The following is an 18,800-nucleotide window of genomic DNA, read 5'->3' as shown; positions in this document are numbered from 1 at the left end:
GACAACCTAACTTTGTGGAAAGGAGAAGGGGAACAACAGGTTATGGAGAGTCCCTTGGGAGCACTTTGCTTGTGTCTGTAGCTCAGCTTTATCTCTGGGGAACACCAGATGTCCAAATTAGGAAATGTGTGTCATGTAGCAGGTGAATGTGACTCCCCTTGTTGAGACTTGTTGACAGACGTAACAACAGAGCAGAGGAGACAGCCTGAGATAGCGATATAACTGACCTGCATGCTGGTATTTGACAGTTTTTTTTTTTATCCCAAAAACAAATAATTTTTAAAATATTTGTATGAAACAAATATTCGTATAAAACCCACTATTTGTGCTTTGCCGAATAATGTATTTGTATTCAGGCACACCCCTAATACAAAGAAATGGGATATTGAAATATTAATCTGTTGCCAACCAATATTGCATTTAGCAATCAATATACTGTACCACCACAAAGTCTGACTAGTTGTAGCATGATGTGCAGAAACAAAAGCGGTATGAAGGCACTTCAACAATTCCTGCAAAGGAAAAATGGTACCAGCCATCTCACAGTATTGACCTTCTCTTCTCTATGTCTGAAATGTTTCAGACCTCACACTTACAGTATACTGTCCTTGTTGCCTCAGTGTTTTCAACAAGGTCTCTGTTGCTGTTGCCAGCTAGTGTCTGTAAAAACATCTCCTTACAAGGGCTTCGACTGGAATGTTTTCATCGATCAACTTTATGGGGACTTGAGCAACAGGTAATAAATTCCCCTTCTTGACCTTTTTCTTGGTTGAGAGTACTTTGTCAGCACAATCTACTCCAATCAGCAAGCCCAAGACCACTGACTGAAAATACAAGGCAAAGACAATGTTTAAATGGCTAGATTCAATATAAAACATACAATTCAATAATGAGCACACAATATCCTCGCAATTAAGTCAAACTACTAAAACTAAAACATGGTCTAAATTTCTGAAACTTACCAATACATACTTTTCACCCTTCAGCTGGTGTTCTGTTGGGAATGACATGTCCAGCTGTAGGCATAGATTGCACAGGTGACTGGTGGGATGCTACAGGTGAGCACATTATTTGTTTAAGTGGAGTATGAGCAGGAGTAGACACTTGTTGACTAGTAGATGCAGCAGCAGGTACACTGGTTGGCTGATAGCTGGGTAGACATAAAGTTGACCGATGGTTACATCAGCAAGGTCCAGTAAGAGTGATCCAGAGTGTGTTTTTAACTCCCACAGCACCACTAAGGATGATTTCTGTACGGGGCAGCTTTGGGTTGCGCCTGACACTGATAAGACCAACAGTGAGGTTAAACCCGTGGGAAGACTTTCTGGGGTAAGCTGAAAGAAGCTTATTTCGATTAATCAAGACCGGTGGTGAGGTTCTGTTTGCTTATGGCTTCAGAGACCTAGGTGCCAATTTACAGATTCTGTGCACATGGTGAAATACTTTTTGAGTTTTTACTTATTAAGTCTCAAATTATCACCACAGAAGTATGCATTCTATGTATTGTATTTTCACTTTATTTTATCTTATTTTTTATAAATGTTATCACGTAGGTTTTATTTTCCATCTTATGTTACATTAATGTTTTGTTTTTTGTTTTTTTTTAATGCTTTTATGTTCTTTTTCTGTCCTTTTCATGTGAAACACTTGGTGCATGTAATTTCTTTTGATGTAAAGCACTTCAAGCTGCATTTCTTGTATGAAAGGTGCTTTACAATTAATGTTATTATACAGACAAAGAGAACTCACTGGCAGGTGCTGCTGTAGCATCTGTTTTAGAAGGTAACAGTGATGAATTGCAAGAAAACTCTGTTGGAGGATTGCTGGTCAACAAAGCAGAGTTGGTGAGTGTGGTATCTTGTGTGGGCAGATAACCAAGGACAGCATCAAGAACATCATTTGAATATCACCAGAATAAAACTTGTACACTTTGTAAACTTTATAATTTTTTAAAAGACTGTCAGAATATGATATTTTTAACCTATAATGAAATGTGCTTACTTGATAGTGTTTGTAGAGTGGTGGACAGACTAGAAATGTTGAGACTTGCATCCTTGGCAGGCAGAGCAACCTCACTGTGGCCAATACTTGTTGAACAGTCAGTACAGTACCACTTTTCTTCTAAGTCCCTAAGAGCTTGCAGCCACTGGTCAAACTGATCACTTGTTGAGAAGAGATACAAAGTGTCAGAATATGCATTACAAACAACTTTTCAGTAGACTTGACACCTTTTTAGCAGGCAATTACTAACTTTGATACACAAGACACATTACTTTTACATCTTGTAACTTTTGAGGAAGTATGTCTTTGTCCACCTTTCTGCAACTAACTGGGCATCAAACAAATATTCTCTACAGCTGGCCTTGAAAGTATACATGTATGAATTAAACGCACAATATGTAATTTCAGCCGCTAGGGGTCTCTCAATCAAAACAATAACAATAAAAAAGACGGCGTGTGATGACGGTGTGAAGTAGCAAGGGATCATGGGAGTTGTTGTCTTCGTTGTTAAATAACCAGCTTCGTCGGGATAGGACTACTCCAGTGTTAATCATTCGGGATGTTTTTAACGGGAGCCGAATTACCCGCAGAGGTCTCCTCCTCTCCAGAACAAATGGACCTGGAGATTACAGGTAAAAACACTGAATAAAGCTGTTTCACCTAAAAAAATCAGTGTTTCTCCGACGATGTACGGCGACCACCAGACGTCCGGTACGGGCTGAACAGCTAACACTTGTTCGGTTTATTTCTCTTATAACTTAAGATCCAGACGTTCAGCCGGTCTCTCCCGGGAGCCGAATTATCCACAGAGGTCTCTTTCTCTCCAGAAACAAACGCACACGCAGATTGAAATAATTAAAATACTAACTAAAGCTGTTTTACCCAAAAAATCAGTGTTTCTCCGACGACGTACCGCGACGACCGGACGTCTGGTACGGGCTGTTAGCCGAGCTGCTGCTAACACTTGTTCGGTTTATTTTTCTTATAACGTTCGGTCGGTTTCTCCGAGCCGAATTATCCATAGAGGTCTCATCCTCTCCAAAAAACAAACGTGCAAACAGATTAAAATCGTTAAAAATACTAATTAAAGCTGTTTCACCTTAAAAAAAATCAGTATTTCTCAAACAATGTTTGGTGACCACCGAACTTCCTGGAGGGGCTGTTAGCCGAGCTGCTGCTAATGTTTGCCCAGTTTATTTCTCTGATAACTTAAGATCCAGACGTCCAATGACTAAAATCCTTCTTCCGGCTAAAAGGTATGGTTAAAAGCGACCTGAATTTATCATGAAAATGTGGCTTTAAACTGAATAAAAGTCAACTTATAACTGTTTCAGTGGAGCAACTACAACGCTGGTATATTATCTTGTATGTGTGTAAATTACCCTTTCGTAGACGCCATTGTGCGTGTCTACTCTTTGGTAGAGGCGTATGACGCTATTGACATGCGACCAAATGAAATGGTCCGTTTCTTTGATTAAATTACAGACATCTCGGGGTTTGAAAATTGTTGGAAACCAGCGTCGGAAATTAACGGGGGCAAGGGCAAAAATGCCCAAAGAAATCTCAGAATGCCCCTAAAAACCGTGATCAGGGGCAAAAATTACCCCCAATATTTTGAAAAAAGATAATTTTATATTTACCAGTTTAGGTCAATATCCTAATTCTACATGAAGCCATCATTTTATTTTCATTCAATTAATTTAATTTAAATTTCCGTTTCAATTTCAACGCACAAACTCAAACAGTGCTGTTGTTCACACTACGATACCTGACAGAGGCGTTGCTGCACCTGCAGTGAAATTTGCTGCCAGGATGGACGGCTACCTCCTCAAAAAGCCTCTGACATTAGCTGCTTCACCTGAAGACAGCAACCTGGGCCATCACCACCAGTCAAAATAAAGACGACAAAGAAAGTTGCGGCTTCAACCATTGACAAATGGAAAATAGACTGGCTTGGTGTCGAAGAAGTGTCGAAGACGACTCTCATCTACTGCATGGCATGCAGGGCTCACCCACCACCAATTAGCCTGGAACCGCGAAAAAGCAATCGTGACTTTGTCAAAGGAAGCGGACGAATCAAAAAGTATTTGGCTCTTCGGCACCAAACATCATCGATTTGCTTATGGTAAGTAACATTAACATTGACGCTAACGATAGTGTCTTTTGTTTTTGTCTGGCACGTTAGCCAACAGTGTTAGCAATTTGGCTAGCTAACGTGGGTCTTGCCGACAGGTGGGGTGATTGTTGCAGTTTCACAATCACCCCACCTCTTGTATACTCTCATCTCATATATATTCTTGCGGTTCTACACAGATTATATATATATATATATATATATATATATATATATATATATATATATATATATATATATATATATATATATAGCTGTAAAGGGGATCCGTCACTAAGCCACCTTCGCTTTTTTTTACACTGAACCAAACGGAACCGGCATAATGCCACCATGTGTGCTTTTACATAGCATCCTGGCATGATGTGTAACACAATGGCGTCAGCTCCCTGTCCCGCCATGCCAGCTATCCCTTACACAGACGTCCATACGGCTCTGTGTTGACCTCCGTAGTCAGCTTATTAGCGGAGCAACTCTGCCCCCCATTGCATGTCCATACCTTTTGTAACTGTTGTTTGTAATTTGTAATGTCAGTATTGTCTTTTGGAATACATTTGAGTCATTTGCAATATATTTCAGTTATCTTTGATGTTTTGTATTATTTTAAGAAGATAGCTTTTATTGTGAAACAGCCACTTTTTTTTAGCAAAGCCAGTTGTGCCGTTCTGACGTACGGGAGAAGGGAGAAATGAGCGAGTAAAGATGCACATGTGCTCCAGCTAAGATACATGCTAAATATCAACCTATTTAAGTGGTTGTGAAATGTTTAAGGACCCTTCAAGGACCAAGGATAATTCCCTTATTTGCAGAACGCAGCCAACGAGGTAATTCTTGTTTTTGTCTTTATTTTACTTTGATGAGCTGTTTTCCACATGCTGTAAAGGCTTTTATTTTCACTAACTTTGTCTTTATACCGTTTGTGTATGTGTCTGTAGTTTTCACGGTGGATTTGGAGAGAAAGTTACAAATAAATCAGTTGCACAAAAGCCACTTGTGTTTGCCTGTGCTTTGAGGGAATTACACCTTTTATACATATTATATGTATTATTATGTACATATTATATTCCTGCCTTGATCAGGCTGTGTAAAAAGGGCAGCGACTAACATAAATGGACTCCGTGCATCAAGTGAAATGAGCTTTTAGTCCCAAATCTAGAACATATTTTTTACTAACCAATGAGGCGGTGCTGGATAATCGAGTCTATTATCTTATTTCATTCATGCTCAAAACGTCAGCAGGGGTAAACTTGGGGATGAAATAAAAGATGCTATAAAATTCAACTCAAGTTATTTCCAGGACTGCATCAATAAAGAAGGAATATTAAACTAATTTTGGCTCATTTGACAGTACTTGTAGCTACTAGCTTCTGTAATTTTGTGAAACACCTGAGGCTGTGGCATACAATGCATCAGACACAATGATGAAATCAGAGTGAAGTTAGACTGGTTTTGACTTGTGTAGGAGAATATGACATAATTCCCCCAACCAGAACTTTTGGTATTTGCTTTTGTTGTTAGTTAGAAGATGTAGACAATTATTATATATGAGAACATTTTATTACATATAAATGCACTGATAAATTGATTTACACCCCACATTTACATTTTCTGTTCACAGATGCTTGGAGTAACCAGCTTAAAGAGAAAGAGCCCATTGTAGATGCAGTCTGTCACATGAAGAGAGAGGTGTTCAACAGAATGGTTAAGCTTTTTGACATTTCATACCACATCGCTAAGCATGAAAAGCCCTTTGCTTATTTCCCAGCCCTCATTACCCTTGAGAAAAGACATGGTGTTGAACTTGAAGATGCATATAAGAACCCCAAACAGGCACAAATCTTTACTCAGTACCTTGCAGATGAAATACAGGATGAGATTACCAAGCAAATCAGAGCATCTAGATACATCGGTATTCTTGTGGATGGGAGCTCAACTTTGGAGAAAGAGGTTCTGTACTGCAAATTTTTAGAGAATAGTGTGCCTGTCATGAAATTCTTGGGAGTTAAGGACACAGCTGAAGGCATCCTGGAGTGTGTGCAGTCACTCTGGACTTCCAAGAATATGCCTTAACGGAAAGGACATCTTGTTGGATTTGGTACAGATGGAGCCAGTGTCAACTTTGGGTGTCGACAGGGGATCTACGTGAAGCTACAGAACAAGATGCCATGGCTGATGGGCATTCACTGTGTGGGTCATCGTTTGGAACTTGCATGCAAGAACGCATTCCAGGGCACTTATTTCAGTCAAGAGATTGATGGTTTCTTGTCCTTCTACACAGCATTTTTACAGAGGATCAGGGAAACGACTGAGGGAGCTGGACCAAATGGCAGACCTTCTCAAGCAAACTGTGATGACACCTACAAGAATCGATGGGGTTCGATGGTTGGACCATCATAGAAGAGCACTTAAGTCACTGGAGGCCAATATCCCAGCTGTAATTACCCATTTGAGTGAAATTGGAAGTGACCAACGCCAGGATATAAAAAAAAAAATGTAATGCTGCAAAAGTGAGAGGCTGGATTAATAAAATTGGGTCTCACAATTTCCTTCTACACATAGGCCTCTACATTGATGTTTTTGCTGAGCTGTCACACCTCTCACTTACCTTCCAGACAGATGGTATCTCTCTCCCAGCAGCTGTGGAGGCAGTCAGTATCACAGATAAAGTTTTGAAAGACATGGCAAAGCATGATGGACAGAAACTAAGAGCCATGAAGATGGCATGTAAGACAGGTGATTACAGGGGCATTAAGCTCACAGGAAAATACGCTGAAGCTGTACAAACAATGCAGAAGTCCAGAGAGGAGCTCATCCATGATTTAGTTGCCTGCCTGGATCAAAGGTTTCAGTCAACCTCAGACAAAATCCTTCAAGCAATGTTGAAGTTTGACACAAAACTCCTGAGTCTGATGATGATGATTTAGCTACTTACGGCAATGAAGAGGTACCACTGCTGCTGGAACACTTCAAGGAGGTGCTCATTGCCAATGGATGTGTTACTGAATGTGTAATGCCTGAATGGGCACGTCTCAAGAAAGTAATTAGAAGAAACTACAGGAGTCTTAAGTGGGGAGAACTGTGGCCTCAGATCTCCCATGCCTGGTCTGAGCATTTTCCTAACTTGCTTCATGTAAGTGAGATCATTCAGGTCTTGCCATCGTCCACATCAAAAGTTGAGAGAGCTTTCTCTCTTCTGAACCGTGTAAAGACAGACTGGAGAATTAACCACAAAACAGACACAGTAGAAAACCTCATGCACATCTCTCTGGAGGCACCACAAGAAGAAGATGCTGTTGGGATAGTGGAGGCTGCAGTGAAGAACTGGTTCAAAAGTGGACAAAGACAAAGGCGCCCAATAACAAAACCATATGGGAAACGGGCACAGCCCTGTAAAACAGCTGCACCAACAGCAGCAGAAATGGAAAAAAAATGACACAGAATCTGACTCTGATAGTGAAACCCATGTATAATATGAACTCCACTTGAGTGGCCCATGAACTATGGCTGGTTGCTGTGACTGCCTTGTTGAGTTGTTTATTGTTTAATGGCTACTACTGTAGCAATTTGCACTGGTGTTACTTGAATTCAGTTATGCAAATGCTGTTTGTAAGGTTCTTGTTTACATTTACAGTTGAGTAAAGTACCTTTTTATTTTCCCAAATATTTTAATACATACTCTGCAGTTTCTGAGGATGTTCAAAAAAGAACAAAAACTGGTACATGTTAAAGACTGTGATATACATCTCTCCGGTGTGACCACAATAAGATTGTGCTGTTGGGATAGGAGAGGCTGTAGTAAAGAAATGGGAAGAGAAAAGTGGGGAAAAACAACAAAGGCTCCCAGCAATAAAGCTGCTTGAGAAAAGAACTACAGCCTCTAAATCTGCTGCATTAACAGCAGCAACAATGGAAATAGAGAGTCTGACTCTGACAGTGAAACCCATGTATATCAATTTTTGAAGTTGTTTGTTGTTTAATGGATATTTAGCAGTTTGCACTGTTGTTACATGAATTCAATTATGTTAATGTTGTTGTGTTTTATTTCCTCAAATATTTTGAATTGACCCTCTACAGTTTTTAAAGAGGATGTTTAAAAAAGACCATAAACTAGTATATTTGAGAGTTTTAAATTAATCTATAAACTAATGCATTATACATCTGTGAAGAATATTAGAAGATAAATAAAAGCCTAAATATTCAGAACTGTCTCCTGCGTTCTCTCATACATACATATGATTACACATTTCTCTTTGGAACAGTAGTAGTATTCTTTTTATTTACTCATGTTGGCACAAGGTGGTGCTTACTGTATGCATAATCTGGGCTTATTTCACATTAAAAACAGCAACTTTATGCGCTAATTACTATTTTTTTAAAAGTGCCCCCAAAATTTTGTAAATGCCCCAATTTAATTTAAACAGTGAGGGCAAAAGTTGACCCCCAAATATTTTTTAAATTTCCTACACTGCTGACTAAATGAGGAAGGGCAAATAAAAGATTGAATAAGATATTTGTTAATGTCAAAGCCAAGCAAACTCGGGTATTCTGCCAACCCCAAACTGGATTCAACATGGAACCAGCTATTGTATTGTATTGTATTGCAGCAGCTAATCACCATATGACTAACAGAGAAACAATGGGTATTGTATTTCTGAGAGTGTGTGGTGGACAGATATTTTCATAACCTTTTTTTTAACCTTTTGAAATATCCAGATATACCCACAGACTGCATGATATTGCAGTCACGTCAAGCCTTATTTATTCAACACTATTTACATTAAATAGCACGCCCTTTATTGCCTGCTTTATACAATGAAATTGAGACCTTTTCATTTATTTAAAAACGATTGTTATGATTAAAATGTCTTGTAACTGAGCACATCACAGTTTGTTTGAGGGAGAGCGCATTAATTTTACAGCTGCACAGTACAGTTTGTGTATCTTTCAGAGACAGACACACAGAGACTGAAAGGCAGACATAGGAGAGGGAAAGAAAAATAAAATGTTTGCCCATAGCAAGACGGCATGGCTGGGGGGGGGGGGGGGTGAGGTTGGAATAAACTATTTGTTATCCAGCAAGCAAAAGCTCTGTGAAACCGAGGCGGATAGGGGTTGTAATCAAAGTCTGAGTTTGTGTGCATGTGTGTAAGCAGAAGCGAGTAATTACATGACAATATTTCACTATGACGTGGATACTTTATATGGGCCCAGTGAGAGTAAAACAACAAACCCCAGACAAACACTGAAATGGTAACACACTCGCAAGACTCACATGTCTTTGCGGATGTGTGAGTAAAATGTGCCCTGAATTCAGACCCCCAAACTTCCCATCTTCTAAACCATGCACACCATGAAGACTGATTTTTTTGTTTTGCACTGTTTGAATTTTTGCAACAACAGTCACGTACATGTGAAATAAACCTTGGCAGAACAATGAATCTGTAAACACACACATGATTGAACAGTTAGCTCTCTGTGACTTATTAAGATTCATCATGGTGTTTTCCTCTCACATCCATATCACACTTCCTGGACTGCTGACTATCTGAGGGGGCCTGTAACTCAAATATATTGTATTTACCGTAAACTCTGTCTGAATTAAAAGCTGGTATTCAGGTGAGATGCACAGGTGAGGTTTCTCGGGGCTCCATGTGGAATTGCACTAACTTGTAATTCTATCCTCCATTGGTAAAAGTTGGCCATTACAGCTTGTAGTGCTGTATCTATAAGTATATGTAAAGCTCTAAAAGCAAATGTTCCTGACACAAAAAACAAAGCAGAAAAAACAGTATACATCTGCATGCCACTGGCCTACAACACAAGAGGAATCGCAACTTATGTGGGACAAAAAACCTGAAAAGGTATTGAAAAAGTGTCTTATAGATATGAAAAAGACTAACAAGAAGCTCACATCAGTGGTCACCAACCAAGCTTGAAATGACAGTACAAAAAAGCAAACATAAAGACATGGAACTAAAATATGACAAACAATATTTTTCTAGAAGGGGAAATTAGAAATACATGTCTCTCCCTGTAATGTTAAAAATGTAAAATTATATCAGTAAACAGAACTCCCCGTGCACAGCCAGTATTTTCAATCAGGTGTTGGTCAGTCGCAGGAACATATTAGGTGAAAATAAAAATTAATGTGGAGGTTAATTTTGATTCTCATGCAAAACTATATGTTTATGTGATCTTCTGTTTTAAGATTATACAAGTATTATTATCATTATTCTAAATTCACAAAGTAAAATCACCTGATGCAAGTGAGAATCCATGTTCCCAGAATAATGACAGCTAAATACAGCTGCCAGCTAAAACAACTTCTGATGATTACATATTGTAAGTGATATGATCACATTACGTCACCCTCCTAAAATAATGGCCCAAGTCATTTTTTCAGGTTTCTCAGAAAACACAAAAAAATCATCATGGTGTGCATGCACCCCTAGAGGTGCACAAGCTGCCTCTACACACTGTACAACAGGCTTACTACAATACTGGTCAAATGATGTTATGATTACTAATATTGTGTTCAAGTGAGATTTTCATTAAATAAAAACACAAAAGTAAAGAGGATTCTTTGTAATATCTTAGTTATACACATAATTTCTAGCTGTTAGATTACAATATGGTATTCAAATATTTCTTAACTAGATCATGTAATGTGGAAAAAATGAGACAAAAACTATAGATGAAATATTGTTAAAAAGGCAGAAAAGAGTTAACAGAAAGCCTATCACTTGTAACAGCCACAGATTCTGGAGCCTTTCCACTCTTTGCTAAATGCTAGCTTGATGACTAAAATGCTGACTGAAGACTGAATAAAAAGACTAAATAACTACGCAACATGACAATTTAGTCACACTCTTGACATAGGCCATTATACTACAGTGGTAGAATTGCATGATCTGTTCAACTGAAGATGTAGGCGATTTTACCAGAGGTGTCCAGCATCATGAGGAGATGATTTAAGCAAAAAAAATCATTTTTGTCAAAAAATGACTTGGGCCATTATTTTAGGAAAGTGACGATTATAAACTTGTTTTATTTGTCTCTGTCACAGTTTGTGGGATGAGAAAAATAAAGAGGATAACTGTGGGCCTCCAAAGCCACTAGGCTTACTTCATATTTTCATTTATATTGGCAGATATACATTGTATATACAGTATTCACAAAAAGACTGAAGTTACAAAAGAGGATTTCCCAACCACTCTTACAGAACTTTCAACAAATGGCATGTCAATTTTTCTTTTTGTTGAGCCAATCTTCCATCAAAACATACAATAAATATTCTGTCACTGCTCCGGTATGTGCTTTTGGTCACTGAGCGGGAACCAGTTGGTGTGGAAAGTTTGAATTGCCTTTACAAATCACAGTGTGAGTGTGAGAGACAGCCCAGCAAGACTCAACAGTCTCTGACTTTAAAAAACGTCACAGAAGTTCAAGGCTGTGATATAAATGCGTGAAGAAAACTTCTGAGATAATGCAGCTGGAAACGCTTTCTGTTTTATTTATCTTCTTGCTGTGAGAGGCTCTCACTTTAAAAATGCAGTTGTGTGTTGCATTGTGGTCACATAGCAGAAACAGATGAATCCTCTAGTAAGAACTGAGATATCACAAGAAATTACAGGCTTGCTTACTGAGATGATATGTTACCATTATTGATGCATTTGAGATTAAGCACCTCTGAGCATATAAAATTAGTACTTGTTCTTGAGTTATGCATAATGCAGATGTGCCATTACTGTTACTTGTGAAGAATACAGATGACAGAATGTGATCAGAGAATTATTCTACTAGGGTGTTTCTGCATTCACTTTGTAGTGAAGTTTGCAAACTTTGATCTGTGATTGATTACAGATTAATCCTGTACTTACTGGAGGAGTCCTTGTGCATCAAATTAGCTTTGTATTTGACATTAATCATCAGTGAAAACAAATCTGTTGAGAATACTACAGATGAAGGCAGATAGAATCCAGGGATTGGGGTTATAACCCAGAATCAAGATATGCAACACACAAATGAGCTTTAAACCTGAATTAATTACAAATCAGTATGAATACAGAAAATAAATGCACTTAAGTGAACATGCATACTGCTGTAGTGATGCAGTAGAGAGATATAGGGGCAAGAAAGGGATTTTAAATGGCTTTTAAGAAAGTGCCATAATTTAGCAGTAATACAGCTGTAACTGACTAAATAGAGCTACATCTACAGTTGCTCTAGGTCCAGTGTTGTGGTCTTCTACTTCACAAAATGATTAAGTACTAGGGGTAGGTGAAAAAATTGATTCACATAACAATCTCAATGATTGACTCCTATAAAAAAAAAAAAAAAGCCAGCAGTTGCAAGCAGTTTTTGATTTAATGACTAAATAATTACCTTTGCAAGACGAACGTGAAGTATATTGTGAACTTTCTATGCCGTCACTGAGAGACTAATGTTAGCAGAGTGGAGCAGCGAACTCCAGCAGTAACAAACAAGACCAGCTGACCAACACACACTGCAGCATTAAACAGCTTAAACCAACTCTGAGGTGAAGAAAATAACTCGGTGCTCACTCAGTTGGACAACTATGGCTTTATGACATTAATAACACAGCGGAGCACTCCACCTCCCCCTCATTGTGTTATTCTCATACAGGCAGGAGGCTGGATGATGCTTTTAATTAGTTCAGTTAATGCAGTTAACTTTTTAAAATAAAAAGGCTGCGAACCATTTGCCTTTATTGCCAGTTATCTTTCATATTGTATTTCAGTGGAATAAGGACACCTGTGAATGGTTAGGCACACAGTATACTGGAGCATGAGACCAAAAATAGTGCCCCCTTTTCTATTCATTCAATCAAGAATTGGTTTTGAATTGAAAATAATTTCTCAATTCAAAACATGACTTTTGTCCTTCTCATGCCATTTATACTCTTTGCTATTGTTAGTCTCTTAATCCTGTCCTTCTTTAACACCAAATTTGTTGTACAACAAGGCTGTTCTGTTGATCCCCCAAGTTAAATAAATGACAGATCACAGCAGCATACAAATCTGCTGTTAGCTCTCCTGCTGGGAGTGGAGGTAGCACAGCCTGAAGATAAAATCCCATGAAAGGGATTAAATGGAGCCAGCACAGCTTGGACACCTACAACAGGAAAAACACTGAACTGATAATACACAAAGTGCAACACCAACTAAGCTTTACTGATTAATATGATATGAAAACTAAGTAAACTCTTAAAAACATGAGTGCTCAAAGAGAGACAAAAATGAGACAGACAATAAAATCTGTAAAACTGAGACACCCTCATCCAGGACAATATCTAAAGTATCTTTAAAATAAATTGGCACATAACTTTGGTTTGGCTTCCGAGACTTTGAGTGGAAAAAATATGTTCTCCTTTAGTTTTTAGCCTCAACCTTGCAACAGCCAACAGCTAAATGGTAAATGTAAATGGTAAATAGCTTCATTATATATAACACGTTATATATAACACTCTTGTCCAAAGTGCTTTACAGTTGTTTTTTCCCGCTCATTCACTCATTCACACACAAACACTCACACACTAATGGCAGCAAGCTACCATGCAAAGTGCTGGCTTCACTATCAGGAGCAATTTCTGGTGCAGTATCTTCCTCAAGGACACTTTGTGGATTCTTTGTGGGATAAAAGTAGCATTTTGGATTCAAGAAAATATATATTTTCATTTCACACATTATGCAATTTAACTGTAACTTTCTTAAAATAATAATAATCTGTTTTTTTTTGTTTTGTTTTCAGATGACAGTAATTACATAACTTATAATGTTTTGAGAAGAAAAAGGTTAACATTTTGCTATGATTGTTTCTTACAGTAGTTTATTCTTGGGGTCTGCAGAGACCCCAGTCGTTGTTACATATGTTGGTAGGATGAGGGTTAGGCCTAAATAAATAGCCTAGATAAAAATAGTCATATTATTATGAAAACAGCAATAATGAAATAATATAACATAGTAACTTGATATTATGTAAATATTTCAAAATATTCAATTATTTACTTATAGTTTGTATTAGGGTTGCAAAGGTGTGGAACCTTTCCGAGAAAAATTTCCAGAAAATTTCCATGGGAATTTAAGCCCAGGTATTTTTGAATTTCAATTGCAATTATATGAAGGAACAAATGTACCACAATTAAATATATGTCTTCGTATTCAAAGGTACAAACTTTCCATGGGAATTAACAGAAATATAATTAAAGGGAATAAAATGAAAATATAATCGTTATTTTCACGGGCTGTATTTACCATGTCATATGCAGATAAGCAGACAAAATTGCAAACCCTTGAAATAGAAATTTTAAAAATTAACAATTAACAATGCATGAGTTGAAGTTTAAAGCGACACTTCACTGAAAACAATGCTGATTTAGCACATAACCTTACACATGTATACAGTTTTACACATATTAATTTAGTCTGACAGTTGAGAGTTTGACTATGTCCACCAATGATGTCATCAGAGGGCACTGAATCCTTGTGTTGTGTTAATTACAGCTCAATGAGATTATGGACATGAAAAATTAGAAATTCCTATTGCAATCCCTGTTGCTAGTTTTTCACCATCATTTAATTGAATTGTAATAGTTTTCAAACTCATTAAACTAACTGAACATAAATGCCACCAATCAATTTTTGGTGGCATTTATGTTTCTGTTTATAGCAGTTTGATACATAAGCAGTGTGGAAACACTCCAGGGTTCTCATTTATAACCATTGCATACACACAGAATGGGGCTTGAAAGAGGGGTATGCCACTTCCCATGCAAACTTGATGGTAGATTGTGTGCACCTGTGCGTAAATGCTGACCCATGCATACGAACATTGTGAAGACAGGGGAAATTGGTGACGTAGATAGTGAGGTGGTGAATTGAAACCAGATTGCTTAATGATTCTTTTTGATTTCACTTTACATCATGTGTTAATTATAGATCCACTTTATCATAAACATTCAAACCAACAGTATTATCTGTACTTGCGCTTGTAGTGAGTCGTAACTATTCCATAAGCACCTTTCAATTTGAAAAGTTAAGTCCCAGCCAACTCAAATCTCATATTAAAGTCCGCTCAACATTTCATCAGCGCTGTCTCAGCCGGAGTGCAGAGGAGAGGGTCAGTTGAGGAGCACCACAGCAGCTGCTAAAATGAATGATGTCAGGATGTGGCAGATGGCAGGATTCTGGAAAGTCTGGCTTGCCTTTCCCTGATATTAACCCTGAATATACTGACTCCTTTCACCTCGACCACGTTAACTAACTGATGAAATTATTATCATTGGTTGTAGAAATCCAAGATGACATCAAATAACTGCACTTAATCAAATGTAACTTAAAAATAACTGTAGAACAGAGTGCTAATAGATTTTTGATAATATCCTCTAATACTGTGCATATACCATCAGGTATGATTTTATTTCCATATAGTTTATTTGTGTAAAATCTCTGCAGTGAATACAACTATGCTGTCAGGTGCACAGAGCGCACTGGGGCCTTCTCCAGTCATCTCACAGGCACATCTTCACCACCTGCACTCATATATGGATATATATAAATTATAGAAACACTTGTATGCTGGATTTTGGAAGAAATATAAATGAAAACAGCGTTTATTGTATTGTAGATATTGAGTATGTGGTGTAAAAACTACTTAAAACTGGCTAACTGGGACTTAAGGTGTCATGGAGCCTACTGTCTCCATTTCCAAAATGTAACTGAGTCATTGTTGGTATGTATACTGAGAGGAAGGTGTACATTCCTCTCACTCATCCAATCAACATATCAGTCATGAACTTATGATGTTTGAGAAATAAAAGGCCTAAGAACTGAACCAGAGATGTCTGACTTTACAAGCCACAGGAATATTTATTGAAGCTGTATATGGTTATTTTGGGTTACACACAACTTCAAGAGTTCCAAAAACGAGATAATAAAACAGTTCACGGCTGTTGTGGTCCTTCCTCTTTAGATGCCCGAGCACAAGTGATGAGCGAGAGGGCCCGATACACTGACTCTTGACACTGATTGGTCAGACATCTCAAGACAGAGAGACTGATTGGTGCAAGAATGAAACACATGTTAATCAATATTCATGAATACTTTTGACCATTTATGGTTGAATGTAGGCATGTAGAGGGCTGGATATGAGGCTAATCTACATGCGCACATCTCCAGGTGGACTGTGATTTATAAAAGGAAAAATACGTGCATTCGTGTGTATGCATGATTTTATAAATCTGATTATCTTTTGGCACGCGTATTTCCTGCTTTTGTGCAGGAAATGCACAAATCCGACGCACTGTTTTATTAATGTCACCCCAGATCATGTATGCCAGGGCTGTGTGGGTGGAGCATGGCAAGGAAGTGGAGGGATGTGCCCCAGACTCTTGTGGAATGATGTCGACGATAAAATTATTAGATGGTCAAAAACAAGGGAACCTTGGTGAAGGTACATTTGGTGTACTGTATTCATCAAGTTCCTTGTTTTTGCAATTATGGATTATGCCTCTGAAGCAAGAATTATGTTGATGCCAATTCTGTTTGATGGATATAGGAACATAAATGCCTGTTAATTGGAACAGATGTGAATCAGAGGAAAGTTATGTAAGCAAAAGTCAATTTAGTTTTTATGCGATCTGATGCTGGCAAAGAGGCAAAGGAAACATTATATCAGTGTTATGCTTAAGTAAATATGTGTATCTAGTTAGACACAAAATTTTACTTATTGGACTTTTGAATGTTTAGTGGTTAGTGTTATGGTTTAGAGCTGGGCTGTACATAGAACCTAACACTGTCTTGCAAAAAATATCCATTGGAAACATGTAAATGAATCCAGTCATACATTGTGTTGATTGGTTGCTATCATGTGTCCTTTTGATGAGCTTTTATTATGTGAAAATCAGCCAGGTAAATAAAGATTGCATTGACTGTAGTACTGAAGAAATGCCTCAAGTGAAATAAATTGTGATTTGTCTGTAGTGCCTGACAATGCACCTGAAGAAAACTAAAATTTTCACTATCATTTAGTGTGTTGCACCACACTAAAGACAGTTCTACACTAAGTTGATTTAATTTTTAGAGGAAGGTTCTCCAGAGGCATGAGCTGGATGAACATATGGACTTAGATAGGCCTAACACTTGGCACCATATAGCATATATTCTTAAGGAGTAACTAAACTCATGGGCATTTTGCTGCCTTAGTGGTTGATATTTTCACCCTGCTGCACACTTTACCCCACCCCAAACAGTGATGTCAGAGTACCTCTTCTTTCCTAGAAAGAGACACTGTGACACCACAGATTGGGGTGGAGCAGAGTGTGCAGGTGCGGTGAAAATATCAACCATTAGGGCAGCAAAATAACTGTGTGTAGTTACTCAAAATTACCTAAGCTGAATAGCCAGACCTTAATTTGAATGTAGGCTGTCTTGGCTCTTCAATGATTTATAGTGGAATATTATTGGAACGTGTTGCCCTGCTTCCTTCTGTCATGTCAAATGATCATTCGTTTTTACCCCATCTTTCTGCCCAAATTCTAACTTACTCAAACCCAGCCACTGGCAGAAACAGACCTGATGTCATCAACACCAACATGCTAGTGAATCGGCATTGCTATTGACTGCCTGGCTGGAAAGAGAGGAGGGATAGAGGGTTGAGGTGAAGGCTTGGAGGTGTGAGGGACAAGAACATGAATTCAAGAACAAATGTGTTTCTTTTTGTTTTCAAACTTTCAAAAAAAAGTCTTGACTAAATTGGAGGATATCCATATGGAGGTCAGAAGGCTGGGAAGAAGCGAGCCTCCCCTTTCATCTGCCCATATAGAGCAGCTGGAGATGATGGAGGAGTTCAAGAGAGAGAAGCAACGCCTCAGGGACAAGCAAAACTTTGAATCCCTGGTATGATTTGCAAGACACACTCTGGAAGTGATGTAATTGTATGCTCTGTTTTATTTATCAGTATTATTCTGGGGTATGTCAGTGAAAATTTTTATAGCCTAGTGTTTTTCCAACACTGACAGGAATAATTTCCCCATCTTATTTAAAGGTGTTGCAACTTGCATTGGAGGGAAAGACATAAGAGACTGTGTCCACAAAATTCTTGACAGGTATTCTCAACAGTATCCCTACATACAGAACTTTTCACACAGGTAACGTTACAATTCTTGCCGATAGACAAGATGTGACATATCTACCCCTTGTACTCTACACTTTAATCACCTGGCCTGTCTCAAATCAGAAACAATATAGCTTCAGAAAAAACAGGAAGAGCGCCGGAGAACTGTAGTGACTGCCATTTTATATATCATAAAAAAGGCAAATTGATCAAAAATAAAAATTCTAAAGATATTTAATTCTCAGAAATGCAGTCATGAGACTCATGATTGAATATTTTCTGTTGTTTTCCTTGATCGATCTGAAGATAAGTAGATTATCAATGAGCAGATTACAAATTCACTTGCATATATTTCAAAAAGCGAGAGCTAGTGTGGTTTGATATGAATGTTGAAGTGAATAGGTGCTTCCATGTCCTACCACCTCACTGCGTCACAGTCAACCAAAATGACAGGCATGTGAATAAAGCACATTTAACTAAGGTGACCTGACTTGGATGGTAACGAGGAGGGGGTTCGACAGGTGCAGGGACAGTA

The 18,800-nt window shown here is 38.1% G+C and overlaps 2 long non-coding RNA genes across 3 annotated transcripts; one reads left to right on the top strand and one right to left on the bottom strand.

Annotated features, from left to right (window-relative positions):
- Window positions 1-297: 297 nt before the first annotated feature.
- LOC122989686 lies at window positions 298-3,851 on the bottom strand. Of its 2 annotated transcripts, XR_006405155.1 has the most exons (4): window positions 3,770-3,851; window positions 2,002-2,162; window positions 963-1,016; window positions 300-824 (listed from the first exon to the last, which is right to left on the bottom strand). It is a non-coding gene; the product is annotated as an uncharacterized LOC122989686 (long non-coding RNA). The 2 variants fall into 2 exon arrangements; XR_006405138.1 differs by lacking the exon at window positions 3,770-3,851 and having other exon boundaries at window positions 298-824; window positions 2,002-2,441.
- Window positions 3,852-4,037: 186 nt separating this feature from the next.
- On the top strand, window positions 4,038-7,649 carry LOC122989788. The gene is made up of 2 exons (XR_006405177.1): window positions 4,038-4,126; window positions 5,751-7,649. It is a non-coding gene; the product is annotated as an uncharacterized LOC122989788 (long non-coding RNA).
- The last annotated feature ends 11,151 nt before the right edge of the window (window positions 7,650-18,800 follow it).

Source organism: Thunnus albacares, chromosome 1, assembly GCF_914725855.1.
Source record: "Thunnus albacares chromosome 1, fThuAlb1.1, whole genome shotgun sequence".
In the NCBI taxonomy this organism is placed as follows: Eukaryota; Metazoa; Chordata; class Actinopteri; order Scombriformes; family Scombridae; genus Thunnus; species Thunnus albacares.
This window is presented reverse-complemented; position numbering and strand designations above follow the sequence as displayed.